The sequence below is a fragment of the Gopherus evgoodei genome, chromosome 12, assembly GCF_007399415.2.
Source record: "Gopherus evgoodei ecotype Sinaloan lineage chromosome 12, rGopEvg1_v1.p, whole genome shotgun sequence".
Classification (NCBI taxonomy): Eukaryota; Metazoa; Chordata; order Testudines; family Testudinidae; genus Gopherus; species Gopherus evgoodei.
Window position 1 is genome coordinate 34,783,238 of NC_044333.1, and position 14,199 is coordinate 34,797,436.

The 14,199-nt window shown below is 42.3% G+C and overlaps 1 protein-coding gene across 2 annotated transcripts in view; it reads left to right on the top strand.

Moving 5' to 3' along the window:
• Positions 1 to 14,199, top strand: part of CDH13 (cadherin 13) — a 749,109-nt gene that overhangs the window by 568,054 nt on the left and 166,856 nt on the right. The window lies entirely within an intron of this gene.

Consider the following 14,199-nt stretch of genomic DNA (forward strand, 5'->3'; position numbering starts at 1 on the left):
ATTTTTATTACAGGAAATCTCTTTGTTGAATATTAATAGGAATCAGATTTAAGTAGAGGGTGGTTTTTTTTGTATTTAAATGTGATAGCTATGTATGATGTCCTGTGAAGAAAACTTGTCCTACTATTTAGTGGGAAAATGCATTGAGATGTAATGCTTGTAACCTAATGCCTTCAAACTGGGTTATAACTGGTGTGTGTTCATGGTATAATGTATGTTGTACTTTGTCTAATTTGACCATCTTGTGATACCCCCATCTTATGTTCTGCCTTTAATATTAAAAAATTAATAGGTGTAACAAATGTAAGTGAGATAGTACTTGTTTGAACACTGCCTTGACAGGAATTTAATTTTGTTCTAAGTTAGTGTGTTTCTTTACTCTCTTTTTCTCAATGATAAACAAGATAATTCATTTTGAGTAGTTTTGCATTCTAGAAATATAAAAGTCTACTGTCAATTGTTATGGGTGTCATTAAAATTCTCCCTAAACAAGCTGACTATGTTCCACATCTTTCTCAGAGATACTTGCAGCTATTTTTAAGTCACCTGCTGTGTCCATACATATTCAGAAGACTATAATGGAGATGTGCTACTGAGCAATTTAGTGGAAAGTCATTTAAATAGAGGATTGCAAGAGTGAGTGTAAGGGAGTTCAATAAATTAATGCACTAGGTGGTTTTTTGTTTGTTATTTTTTACCTCTGCAGTCCAGGCTTCAGATTTGGCTTGAGCTGCAATTTAAATAATTTTGGTGCAATCTAGTATTTATCAGGATATTGTCTACATTATAAAGCCACAAAATTGGAGCAGCATGGCATGGTTTGCAGTCCTTGTTTACAGGAGACTCAGAGATAAAGAGCAGAATTGCTACAGATGAGTTATATCAACAAAGCTGTGCGGGAGCAGGCAGCACCTTCATCATGTCTGCATATTAATCAGAACTCTCTCCTGTTTCTGTGAGTGCTCAGATGCTTCCAGTATTTTACCTTTTGAAATGAATGTTGTGCCCCTCTGCGCACCCAGCCTTTATGGCTGTTCTTCAGGGAAGGGAGCTCTTAGGGAACTTGCTTTGCATACAACAGCTTTTCTTGCCATCTCCTTGCAAAGGAGAGAGTGAAGCATCTGGGGGGGAGGAGGAGAGAGAGAGAGACTTTAATTTCTCACTCTTCCAACCCCGTCTCCTGATATGTTTCCACTGAGTTTTACAATATCTCCCCAATTCTAGGAGCCATGGGTGGGTGTGTGCATTCATGCATACATCTCTGTATGTCTTCTAGAATGTTTGAAGCATTCTATCTTTCCAGCCCTTCCCCTGAGCAGAGAGGAAACCATCTCTTGGCCCTTTAAGGGGCCCAGCGATGTCTTTTCAGTTGAAATCCCAGAACCACCATAAAGGCTCATGCATTAAGCTCCAGAGGTCCCAGGTTTGATCCCAGCCTCCTACAACCAGGATCTGTCAGTATTACGAGTGGGAGCTCATCCGGGATTTCAACTGGGAAGTCTCTGAAGCTCAGGATGTGCTTCCCCAGCCAGGGGAGAGACTGGAACCCAGGTTTGCTTGGTGTGGCTCTCTGTCCCCCTTTAGCTGCACCTAGACTGGCTAGAAATTGATGAGCCTGCTACAGCCTTCTCTAAGAGACACGCCTTGCAGCTCAGGCCATAGCAGCTCATGCTTTAAGCTCCAAAGGTCCAAGATTTGATCCCAGCTACTGACAACCGCGGTGTGTCGGCATTACATATGGCAATAAATTTTTCTTCAACATGAAATTCTGGATCTGCTAAGCAATCAATCAGTACCTGTCAAAAGCAGCCATTAGCACTGACCAGCCCAGCTCTGTCTATTTTGGGAGTCATAGGCCATGGCTACACTAGAGAGTTGCAGTGCTGGTGAGGGGGTTTCAGCGCAGCAACTTAGGATGTGGCCACACTTGCAAAGCACGGCCAGGGCAACTCCCTGGTTGCAGCGTTGGCTGTACACTCGGTCGAGCCTTGGGTGTAGCGATTCCAGCGCTGGTGATCCAGCGCTGGTCAGCAAGTGTGGACGCCCACCAGCGCTTTTATTGACCTCCGGGGTATAAGGAAGTATCCCAGAATTCCTGTCCACAACAAACCGGAAGAAAGGGAGAGCTCGGAGTTCAGCCAAACTGCTTATTTAAAAAACAAACACAGCTCCTGTTTGCTGAGCGAGCGGAGGCAGGCAGGGGAATTACTTTGGAATGTTCACAGCTGTTTGCTTGAAGAGAGAAACAGCACGCTCACACGGCAGAGGGGGAGGGGGAAGTCCGTGTTGAGCAGATGCTTATCGGGTCTGACGGGTATTTAGAAGTACATAATTTGCATTTAGTGAATGAGAGAGGAGTGGGGGAAGGGAGTTAGAACTTTTAAAATGATTGAAGGTAGGTACTGTGTGTCTTCCAGTCCTTAGAACTTGCAAGGCAGGGAGCTGACACAGCGTCAGCTCCAAAAATCCACTCTCTCTGTCACCCCCACGCTCCCTGTCACATTCCACCCCACCCCCCTCTTTTGAAAAGCACGTTGCAGCCACTTGAATGCTGGGATAGCTGCCCACAATGCACCACTCCCAACGGCGCTGCAAGTGCTGCAAATGTGGCCACACTGCAGCGCTGGTTGCTGTAAGCGTGGCCACACTGCAGCGCTGGCCCTACACAGCTGTACGAACACAGCTGTAACTACCAGCGCTGCAGAACTGTAAGTGTAGACATGGCCATAGATGTAGTGGTAAGCTGTGCTCTCTAAAACAGAGTCAGATGCAGCAGGAGCTAAGGAGGGTGGGGAATTGTGTTGGATAAAAGTCCTGAAGCAGTAGCTAAGCTTGACTTCTGCTAGACAAGTCAGTGAGGCTGCACCATCTGAGACAAGACAGTATTATGCAGTAGCCTCAGGAGATGGACCGCTAGGCTATAGGTGTAGTCAAGATTTTGGGACGCTCTTACCCGTGTTTTGTTTTGTTTTGTTTGTTTTCCTGTTCTTGATAAGGTTTTATTCATTTTAAATCAACTTGTTCTGGGTCATCTCTTTGCTAGCCTAGTATGGTGACTGTATTTCCCAAAGGGAAAATGAGACATCCCGAAGCTGGCTGAAGCACCCCCCCCCAGCTTGCACCGGGCTGGCCCATGCCCCCTCCCACCTCCACATGGGGCTGGCCCAAGCCATCCCTGCCTCCCACTGGCACGGGGCCAGACTAAGATCCCCCTCCCCACTGGCGCCCCCATCCACCACCAGCCCCCTGCCCCAGTGCATGGAGCTGATCCACGTCTGCCTGCGTGTGTGTGAGGAGGGTGGTCCTCTGAGCTCCCCACTGCCCATGACTCCTCCTCCAGCCTCCTTCTCCCCACCCCCCCGGTATGCGGGGCTGGTGGTCCAAGCCCCCCTGCTGCCTGTGCATCTGGTGGTCCGAGCCCCTCCATCCCCTGCCGCACATGGGGCCATCTGAGGCCCCCCTCTCCCTACTGCATGCAGGGTGGGCCGCAGGCCTGAGCCACGCTCCACATCCCTCTCTCCAGCAGAGCTGGTGTTGCCACTCCCCCTTTCCCCCCTGCATGTTCCTCCATGCCTCGCTAGGGGTTCCTCTGCACGTTTTTGACAAAACTGGGCATTTGTACAGTTTGGTCTTGTCAACTGATGATCAAAAGGACTAAAAAAGGGAATGTCTTGGCCCACACGGGACTTATGGTCACCCTAAGCCTATCCCACACTAGGCTGAAGATGTTTAGAAAGGCAAGAATATAGAAGAGGAGACTGAAGTTATAGGGACTATTAGGGTATCCATTCTAATTGAGCAGCCGGTGTATTGAGACATTTCTAGTAGCGGAGACACTTCTAGTATTGGAGAGATGGGCCAGATCCTCAGCTGGTGTGACTTGGCAATTTATACCAGCTGAAGCTCTGCACCTGTACATTTGTTTATTTTCTGGTGTAGTTCTAGTAAGGCATTTTGGTGAAAAAGGAGCATCAATAGGAAAATAGGATGAAAACAGAATAAAACACATCTACCGGGTAAAATAAGATACTGTACACTCCTATAGATTCAATTCCATTCATGCCGTTGAAACTGGCAGTATTCAGACAAGGCTCAATAAACATCACCAGGACCTGCTATGAAGGAACCACAGCCAGCAGATCTTTATGGTTAGTTTGACATTAATTTAATATTTGTGTAACTGAGGTGGTATATTATGAAATCTTAATAAGAATGATAGGTAGGAGGCCTGCTGTGGGAGCTGTCCTCCAAACAGGTTTGTGTGTGTCTAAAGTATATTAGACCCTCCTTTGGCCTTCTCTGACTCTACTAGCAAAGGTTACGTTTTAAGTTAATGGCAAAAGTACCGTTCACTTTAAGAGCAGATTTAGGCCCCAGGTTGTAGAACGACAAACACACAGTCAATAATTAATTGTAAGGATTTTCCCAAACCTGAATCACTAAATCCTTACTTTAAATATATACAACTTCAATTAAATAAAAGGTTTAAGTGTCCAACGTTGTAGGCAAGGGCCTTCTTTATTTAATCCCTGCCTTAACTAGTAAACTGTTTTTGTCATATTAAAACAGTCTCTGTCATTCTTATCTCAGCATTGGCTGCAGTTAGCATCACTAGCAAATTCTATTGACACCAGTTAGACTTTTTAAAGGACTATTATTGCATTGTTTCCCCCAGGCAGCTCACCCTCTCAAAAGTGAATGGATGGTGAGAAAGAGAAACTAAACATAGAGATTTCAGTGTTTCAGGGGAAAAAAATGAACCTTAGCGTAGGGAAGCGCCACCATACAGCAACAAAATAAAGAAAATAGATTGGAATTAGGAGGCAGGACGTGGGAATGCACAGGAGAAAGAAATAGACCGGAAGGGTATGTTCATCATTTACAGCATAGGGAATTTATTCTTTTTAAATTCATTGTATATCCTGGATCTCTGTGGCTCTCAGCATTTGACTTTATGCCAGTGGATTTTTTTTTCCTCAAAGATGAAAACCCACCATTTGTTACATCATTGCATGTCTAATGACAGCTAATGCTCAATGAAGTTGAGATCTTTAAAACCAAATATAATCCAAAACATTAACTGGCTCTTTCTGAAGTGGATAAAATTCTATGTCCTGTGCTACACAATAGATCAGAGTAGATGATCCTCATGATCTATGAAACTGCATGGCGCTGCATGTTCACACATTTCTACTGCCACCGTACGGGGACACCACTTGTCAGAGGACTGGTTACACTCCAGGTTAGGCAATCATATAATGACACCTCCTTTTTTAAAAAAAAAAAATCAATACACACTCTTCTGTGGTAGTGGCAAAGGTCAGGTCTTTCTAGCTATTAGTAGAGCACACAATTGAAGTGTTTGACAGAGACAACTCTGTTTGGCTTGATTCGCTTTCCTAGGCCACATGAAAGCCATATTTCCTTTGGGTGTATACATGGATCAATGGAAGAACGTGTTTGTCTGCCAAGAATTGCAATGTGGGTATTACTATTTGTCTTGGGAACAATCCCCTAGCCTTCCTGGCTGTAACACCACATGCTGTAGCCACTTTGTGTAACATGTGATTCAATCTCTTGCAATCAGTCATATCAAATAGTGATACAAAACTAGTCTCATTCTCCTCTCTGGTGATATTCCTAAATTAATAGCCAAACAGTCAAATTATGAAAGTAACTATACTTGGATAGCTTAAAAAAGAACAAAACAACAGTTTGCATGACGTGTCTGAGGCTTTCACAGGGGGAATTTGAGTAGTTTAACCTGAGAAAATAGGGTATTTTTCTATTCACCTATTTCCAAACCTAGGCTACCCATCTCATGCCTCTTTTCTAGCATAGAGCTAAGTGATGAACAGAGCAGTTAATAGAACTGAATGAAAATGAGACATTCTTTATAAAACAAAAGGAAGTCATTATATGTCAGACTCAGGGATCAGAAGCCATCGTAGTGAAGGGAGCATAATTCTGTGATTTAAGACATCTCAGTCATCACCTTGGCTCTTCCACAGATTTGCTGTATGACATGGGACAAAACACTTAACATGTTCTGTGCTTCATTTTCCTCCTGCTGTCATGTAAGTAGAGTTGGGGGAAACATTTTGGCTGCAACTTTTGCCAGCAAAAAATTCAGATTTGGCAACACCAAAACACTTAATAAATCCATGTCAATATTGCCAAAAAAACCTGACAAACATTCTAAATATATTCTTTGATATTTTTAAATGGAAATTGTTCCCATTGTGATTCAAAACGAGTTTGTTTTGAAATTTTCTTTCCATTTTATATAGTTAAAGTAGGTTTGAAAATGCTCAACTTTGAAATTAAACATTTCATTTCAGGTCAAACAAATGGTTTGTTTCAAGCCAAAGCAAAATGGCCGTGGTTGTTTTTTTTTCTCAATTTGCTGAACGTTTCGGAGGCGTGGGGGGAGTTTTTGGTTGATCCATAATGATTTTTTCAATTTCATTAGAATTCCCAGTGAACCAAAAAAATCTGTTCTTTACTCAGCCTAAAGATAAGTTTCTTACAATGTCCATCTTTAGACCAGCTATTTTGTGTTATTGTATCTGGCATCAATGGGCAACATAGTATGAATGTATGGCTTTTGAAATGGTACATAAGCAATAAGCTTGATTTTAAATAAATAAATAATGTACATTTCTTAACATGGAGTTCAGAATACATTGGAACTACATGCAATACTTGGGAAATATTGTTGCGTTACTCATTTGCATTGTGAGAATTGCCTTGGGGTGGAGCTAGGGGCACATTGGCATATCTTACTCAAGTGAATAAAAATTTGCAGAATCAGGCTGAATTCTGGTTTCCATTTAAGTCAATAACACATCACCGATTGCTCTGCGTGGTGCAGGATCTGGCCCATTCTTTGTACCGTTATAGTTTGTTTAAACCGCTAGTGTCATCATCTTATGGTTTCACTATAGTAGTTTAAAATCTCTATAGAAAAATACATCTTTAGGTAATGGTGGATTTGATGAAAAGCATTCTATCTTACTGTGTAATGCTCCATCACTTTGATACCTATAGTCAGGTGTCTGCATTCGCCTCATGTCCTCAGTGTCTGCAGCAACAACCCAGACAAATAGGCCAGTGTCCAATACCATTACGGAGTATGCTCTAGGAGCCCATATGGTGTTAGTTTCTCATAAATAAATCATTCTGAGAACTGTTGGATACATACAGGGGCCTTTTCCAGTTCCCCATGGAAGAAACAGGAAAATAGTGATTTCAAAGCAGTCTCGTTATATAGTTTGTTTCATCCAATTCCTGCAAATGAGTTTGTGGTGGATTAACATCAGCAAAATTAATAAAATTAAATCTTAATTGCCATTTAGCAAACCACATGTTGTAATTTAATAGCTAATTTAAAACCAAAACTATGGTGTAAAGAGCAAATAGAACAGTCCCTGATAGTTTATAAAGGCAAGAAAATATACATTTCTGCTTACCCAAGCATATTGTAGTACTGAAGACTTTTAAATTACAATAATGGTATTTTTCATCATTTCAGGGCTCTTGCCTGCTTTACTGTCCACTTATACATGCAAGTTTATTTGTTTTGTTTTATTTATTTTATCTCTCATGCAGCAGGACAGTTGCACAAACTCATGAAGAACCTACAGAATCCATGTGTAATTTCGGTCTCTCAGCAGGGTTGTGTTGACTTCCATCTTTGTACAGAGCTTCTGTTGGACACTCAAGTGATTTTCAGACAGCTGTAAGGCAACAACTGCTATTCAAACTTTATGCTCCCTCAAAAACTTAAACAGCTGTCTATGGTGGTGGTAAGAAAAACAAATTGCTCTCAAATATTAAAATTATGATCCAATAGGTGGCTCAAGGCTTGCTAATGAAGATGCATCTGATGTTAGTTGTTGCCTTTGCAATTAAAAAAGTTCTGCCACAACAAGCATGGAGCAAATGCAGGTTGACATAGGCACACTACTCCTATCTACCAGAAAGTGTATCTGCACTCTCGCTCATTACCATAGTTAGAGAAAACCATCATCTGACTGAATAATATTGATGGTCCCACTTCTCATTCCTCCTCCAAAGAACAAACTTCAGATAAATGGGTGGTTGTTTAAACTGAGTTCCAGTGAACGTTCAGCTGCACAGATGTATGTGTGGCTGAAGCTCTGAAGAACCTGAAGGATTCCTGCCTCAAAACTAAACAATCTGTTTTCTGCTTCTTGCAGCTCCTATATGAGATGCCTCTACCTCTGCACTAGAGATCTGCCTCATTTGTTTGCCCAACATGCCAATATCTTCACCTAGAACCAATTGGAAAAAGGAATTGATGAAGGAAAAACCAGAGCTTAGGGTTCAGTCCTGTGTGGGCTGAGCACTCTGGCCCTGATCCAGCAAAACACTTAAGTACATGCTTAACTTTAAGCACATGTGAAGTACCAGTCAACATCTGGTGGCGAAGTCAATAATGCATCATTTGTCTGGCCTGTTGCCTACTAACTGAGGCTATGTTTGATCATGGCTATTCTTTAAAATAACATCAGTGTTTGCTTTTAATTAGTGTCTTGACTGTGGCCCTGATTGGGGCCCTGTTGACTTTAGTTGGTCTCTGTTGACTTTAGTTGGGCTGAAGGGTCTAAGGCAGCTTGTGACAGGGGTGCTCTACTCACTAATAAAATTGTACCTCCTCTTGGTCATTCTGGAGAATAGCTAGCAAGGTCGTCTCTCCACCTCTCTCTGGGTCTGCAGCACTTCTCTTGCTCCCTGAGCTGCTGCTGCCTCTTAGTGACAAGGCCCTCTGGCCAGATCACTCTATGCATTTTTCCCCTTCCAGGGTATCCTCTTCAGCAATTCTAGGCAGTCCTCCCATTCACTGCCTTGTAGTGCCACCAGGGGTGGCTCCAGGCATCAGCACGCCAAGCGAGTGTTTGGGGCGGCAAGCCACTGGGGGTGCTCTGCTGGTCGCTGCGAGGGCAGGAGGCCTGCTGGAGGTCCGCTGAAGCCGTGGGACCAGCAGACCCTCCGCAGGCAAGCCGCCGAAGGCAGCCTGCCTGTCGTGCTTGGGGCGACAAAATGCCTAGAGCTGCCTCTGAGGCACCGCAGCTAGCAGGAGAACCCAGACCTACCCTTTACTGAATTCTGACTTAAAGAGTCAAAGCCTGTTCCCTTCTAGACCTGATTTCTTTCCTGCCTTCCTCCATCTCAGAGTTTGCCTGCCCAAATGCACCTCTCTTTCCACAAGGAATGACTGCAGACTTTCCCAGCAGCCCTCTTCTGCTGTCTGCTCCCTGGCTTTATGGAAGTCACACCAGTTCCTGCACAGGTGAGCTTCTAATTAGGGCTTTTCTCTCAGTCTTGCCTCCTAATAGGTTAATTGGCCCTCTGGCTTACCTTAACCCCTTCCGGGCAAGTGCGGGGAGGATGCTCCATCACAGCTTCCAACACCTCATTTGTTTAATTAGTGTAGAGATCCTAGCGTCCAAGAATGGATGGTATGACATCATAGTACCACCCCCTCCTCAACATCATCCAGATAAAATAAGAAGAGCGCTTCTTTCTGAATGACCAACCCTGTTTTACTCAGTACCTGATTTGTTACGTACTTTAAGTTTTGGTTTGATTCCTCACTCCTGTAGCATCCTTCTCACCTTCATTTCACTGCTGGTTGTTTCCTGCATGCTGGTCACATGCCTCTGCAATGGTTATTTCTCAAAAAGGCTTATTAAAGCAGATAGTTTGTTTGTGACCTTCCTTCCTCCCTCTACTGAGTTTATTTTCCACCTACAATAAAAGGTTGGCTGCATTACTGTGCTTTTGATCTGGAGAGAGAGAGAAAAATCCACAGATCAATGATGTTGATTTTATTTCAAACTCCTTGCCAATGATACATGTTTCTCCTGCGCCTTCCTCACCACTAATGCTACTTACAGCTATCTTTGGAGAGCTTTTCCTTTAGTCCCAATTTCCTTCTGTAATCAGTATTCCTACTGAGGTGTTTGAAATGTGCTTTCCTTTGACCCTTCTGTAACTAACAAGTTAAGTTTTATTTTGCTTTGATGGCCTTTAGGGGTGTAAAATACCCTCCCCCCCCAAATTCCAATATCTTCTAAATGAAACCTCATTTTCCCATCTGCTTCCTCTTCTGCATTGCTTTGGTGGTGGAAGAGTTACCATGTTAAAATGCTTGCCTGGCCCATCCTGCCAACTTTGTCTCTGTCCCCATCTCTTAGGGCCAGATCCTCCATCCTTCATTGAGACCAGCAGTCCCTGCTCATGCGTGTAGTCCCATTAACGTAAAAATTGCTGTATGGTTGAGTAACAATTGAAGGTTTGAGCCCTAAATCACTGACCACAGCAGCTCTATTCCTTCTTTTCTCAGGACATTTTATTTTCCTCAAATTTCCCCTTGCTGCTGTTGCTGTTTCTTTTTGCTCTTCTCGGTAGACCTGTTTTATAAAGGACGAAGCACGATGAGATCCCGCCCATGAGTAGATAGAGAGGTAGAAGGTGAGGTCTCCTGCTTTTTCCAATAGAAAAGAAATAATGTGGGTGCTGGAATTGTCTCCTACTTTCTATACCCCTCCCTGCCCTGTGCCATTTTTGAGAGAGGGGACTCTCCCCATTAACATCATCACAAAACTGCCACTGAATTTAGTGAGCCAGGCTTTCACCTCCTCAACTACTTCAGTGAATTCCTTGTACTGTGACACCACTGGAAGACTTCAGAAGCAGAAAGAGCTGTTTCATCTGCTTTTAATTAACTGTTCTCAATATCGTTGACAGGTTTTTCTCTTCTCTCCCAACAACCGCCTTTCCCTGACCTTGAGACAATGAGAGGAAGGTAACACATCCAACTATGTGTCAACTTTGACCTTCAATTATCCCAATTATTCACACTTCAGGGTTTTAGGAAGTAAGAAGAGCGGTTTTACAATAGCAGGAACAACTTTGCACTGAGAGTGATGTCAATAAAATTGTACATGGACAGCAGTCAGGTCCTCAGCAGGTGTGAAATAGCGCTGGCTTCAGTGAATCTAAGTTGATTTTCACCAGCTGAGGATCTGGCTTTGTGTTTGTGCTGATGTAGCCCATTGTTCAGTGTGGGCCATGTATGGTCCTCTGTACCAGGTTTCTTAAGAGTGTGACTCTGCTACCACAGCCAGCTAGGGGCTTAGTCTTTTAGCTCAGTCTGCAGAGATTAATGCTCTAGCTCTGGACATGGACAGTTCAATCCCTGTTGATGCCCAGATGACAATCATTATGCTACTCAGAAGTCAGATTTCGCTGAATATTTCGCCTTGCTCTAGGAAATATTGCAAATATTTGAAGAAAATATCAACATTCCAGAGGCAGGAAAGCAAAGCACTTGGCTGAGTGTCCAGCTTTATTTTCTGATTTCTCCCTTATTACAGGGTGGTTTGTAAAGTCGTTGGATAGTAGAACAGTGCTGGAGCAGAGTGAAAGTGAACCAAAACAAGAGAAAAAACACTATCTGATGGAAAAATCTGTCTACATTTCAGGAGCTGTCAAAATGAAAAATGAAACCACAAGTTGGCCTTTAAAAATATTAATTTATTTTAAAGATGAACGGCAGAATGCTGGGAAAAAAGTCACCTTATCTTCAGGAAGGAGCAAGCTAGACTAAACCTTTATCATTCTTCCCAGATCTAGAATGTCACTTTCCTACCACCCTTAAATTTAAAAAAGAATTGCAAGGAGGTAATCCACAGTCTTCCAAACATAATAAATCCCTGAGGTGTTTTTGCTTCGTTATTAATGAGCCAGTCATCAAATGTACTAACCGAGGTTTAAGGTGGTATATTTTCAGTGGCCTTATTTGTCAGTTTTACTGACTTAAGCAGATTCACTTCCCCTTTTGACTTAGGGCAGTATTTATGAATTGCTTGACAACAGCAGCAATGTTGCATTGACAGGAAGTAGGACTATCAGTGACAATAAAATAAATATAATTGATGACTATTTGGCTGACAGTTGGTTAATGGCCAGTTATAGCTGGGGCGTGTTTTTCACAAGTAGTCACCAAAAGACTATTTTTATATAAATAAGGCTTTGATTACTACCCTATATGTGTTTTCTCGTATTAATTCCATGCAGCAAATCACTGTATCTTAGTGAATTTACAATCCCTTCTATGAAATAATGTAAGATCATATGCCAGTATTTTATACTACTTGAAATAGTAACTTGATTTTTTTTCCAGTAATTTGTCAAAATATTTGGAAGATGTTCCTATTGTAAATTATATTTCTTAATTTATTATATCTGGATTTATACTTTCGTTGTTACAACAGTTACATATTCTGAGAGCGAATACAATGCATTCCATTCCTGAGGGGAACATAAAAGAGAAAAAAAATCACTGTTCTTTACTTGCTAATGTAATAAAGCTGATGGATAATGAAGGCCCATTGCAGATTTAAAAAGTTTACTTCATATTAGATGAACTTTTAAAGTTGTCATTTATCGTTGTTCTTCTAAATCCATCTAGTGCCTATGAAATGGAGTAAACAACTTCCCACTAATTGCTTATCTTAGTCCTCTCAAATGATCAGCTGTTAGTCTGAATATTGCATTTCACAAATCTGTGGACCTCAGTGTAGCTTCAGTAAAGTCAATAGAGCTACACTGATTTACACCATCTGAGGATCTGACACTACACCTTTGCTCAAAAAAAAGCAATCCATTTGACAGTGGCTAACTTGCAGATTATTGCCTGTCCTCTAACCTACCTTAGGGGGTCAAATGTGTAGGAAAAAGCAGTGGTGAGGAAACTGTGGCACCATCTGGAGTTCTCAGATTTCTTTGATGACTGTGAGTCTGGTTTTAGGCCTGATTATAAGTAGGGGACTGCACCGGTTTCATTGTTTGACAATTGGTTGATGATCTCTTCCTGTCTGTGGACAGAAGACTGGTCCATTATACTTCTAATATTTGGGGGGACTTTTTTCCCAGTCACCCTTCTGTTTGATGTGTGTGTGGAGTCATTGGAGAAGATAGTGATGGTGTGGGAAGCAGCTGCATCGGTATGCTGCTGAGATGCAGCTTTACAACTCTTTTTTTTTATTGGACTGACTAGATGCTGTATCGATGCTTTCCCAGGGTCACGCCGAATTGCAAATATGAGAGTGAACCGGTTACGACTTCATACAGATCAATCTGAGGTGATGCTGGTTGAGTGGCAGAGGCTTTTTGATAGCATAGCAGTGATGGTGACTGCTTCCCAAAGAGAAGTGGTTCACCCTCCTTTTTAAAATCACATCAGCTATTAGAATCCCAGGTTGCTACAGAAGCCAGAAGTGCCTGTTTTGGCAGTTGATCTGCATATTACATGACAGCTGTGACCATTTCTGTTGGATCTTCATGCCTGTGAGGCTGACCAATTGGACTATTGTAATGTTTTGTACCATAATCTAAAGGGGCTGTTCATGGAGACCATCCTGAAGTTGCAGCTGGTACAGAACATGGCAGCCCTGCTGTTTGGTGGGATTGGCTTCAGAGAGCACATTACACCAGTTCTCCTTAAACTGTGCTGGCTTCATGTTCTCTGCCAGGTGCCACTCAAGATGTGTATTTATATGGCTGTATATCACCCTATATGGTTTGTATCCTACTTCCTGGCCAAGTGAGATTGTCTGATGTGCTCTCAATAACCGTTCCTACATTTGAATATCTGTTGTTGGGTGGGAATTCTCCATGGAAAGTCTCAATTTTGCAATTTGCTTCTTTTTGGAATGGCCATAACCCGAAGCTTGCTAACCATCAGGAAATGGTGTCAAACTTATCTACCTACTCATGCTTTAGCCCATTGACTGATGAGGGAGGGAATTATGTCTTTAAAGTGGTCCTGGTTTTTGTTCAGTGATGTTACCTTCAAGTTCTGACCTTTTGATTGTAGTAAGTTTTAAGAGTGTCTGTTTTGTTGCTTAAAAAGATAATTGAATAGTATGAGTTAGATCGTGTGACTCTTAGTTTGTCTACACTGCAGTTATCAGCGTGACTACCATTCACAATCTGTTAACTAGAGTTTAGACCAAAGTTTCAACATGATAGGTCCAAACTATAGCTTTCTCCCCCCACCTTTTTTTTCTTCTGAAATTAGCGCTATAGTCGGCATATATTGAATTTACAAATTGTCTTCAAATTTGCCAGCTCCACTTGCTGGACTGAAGTTGACCTAATCCTAAA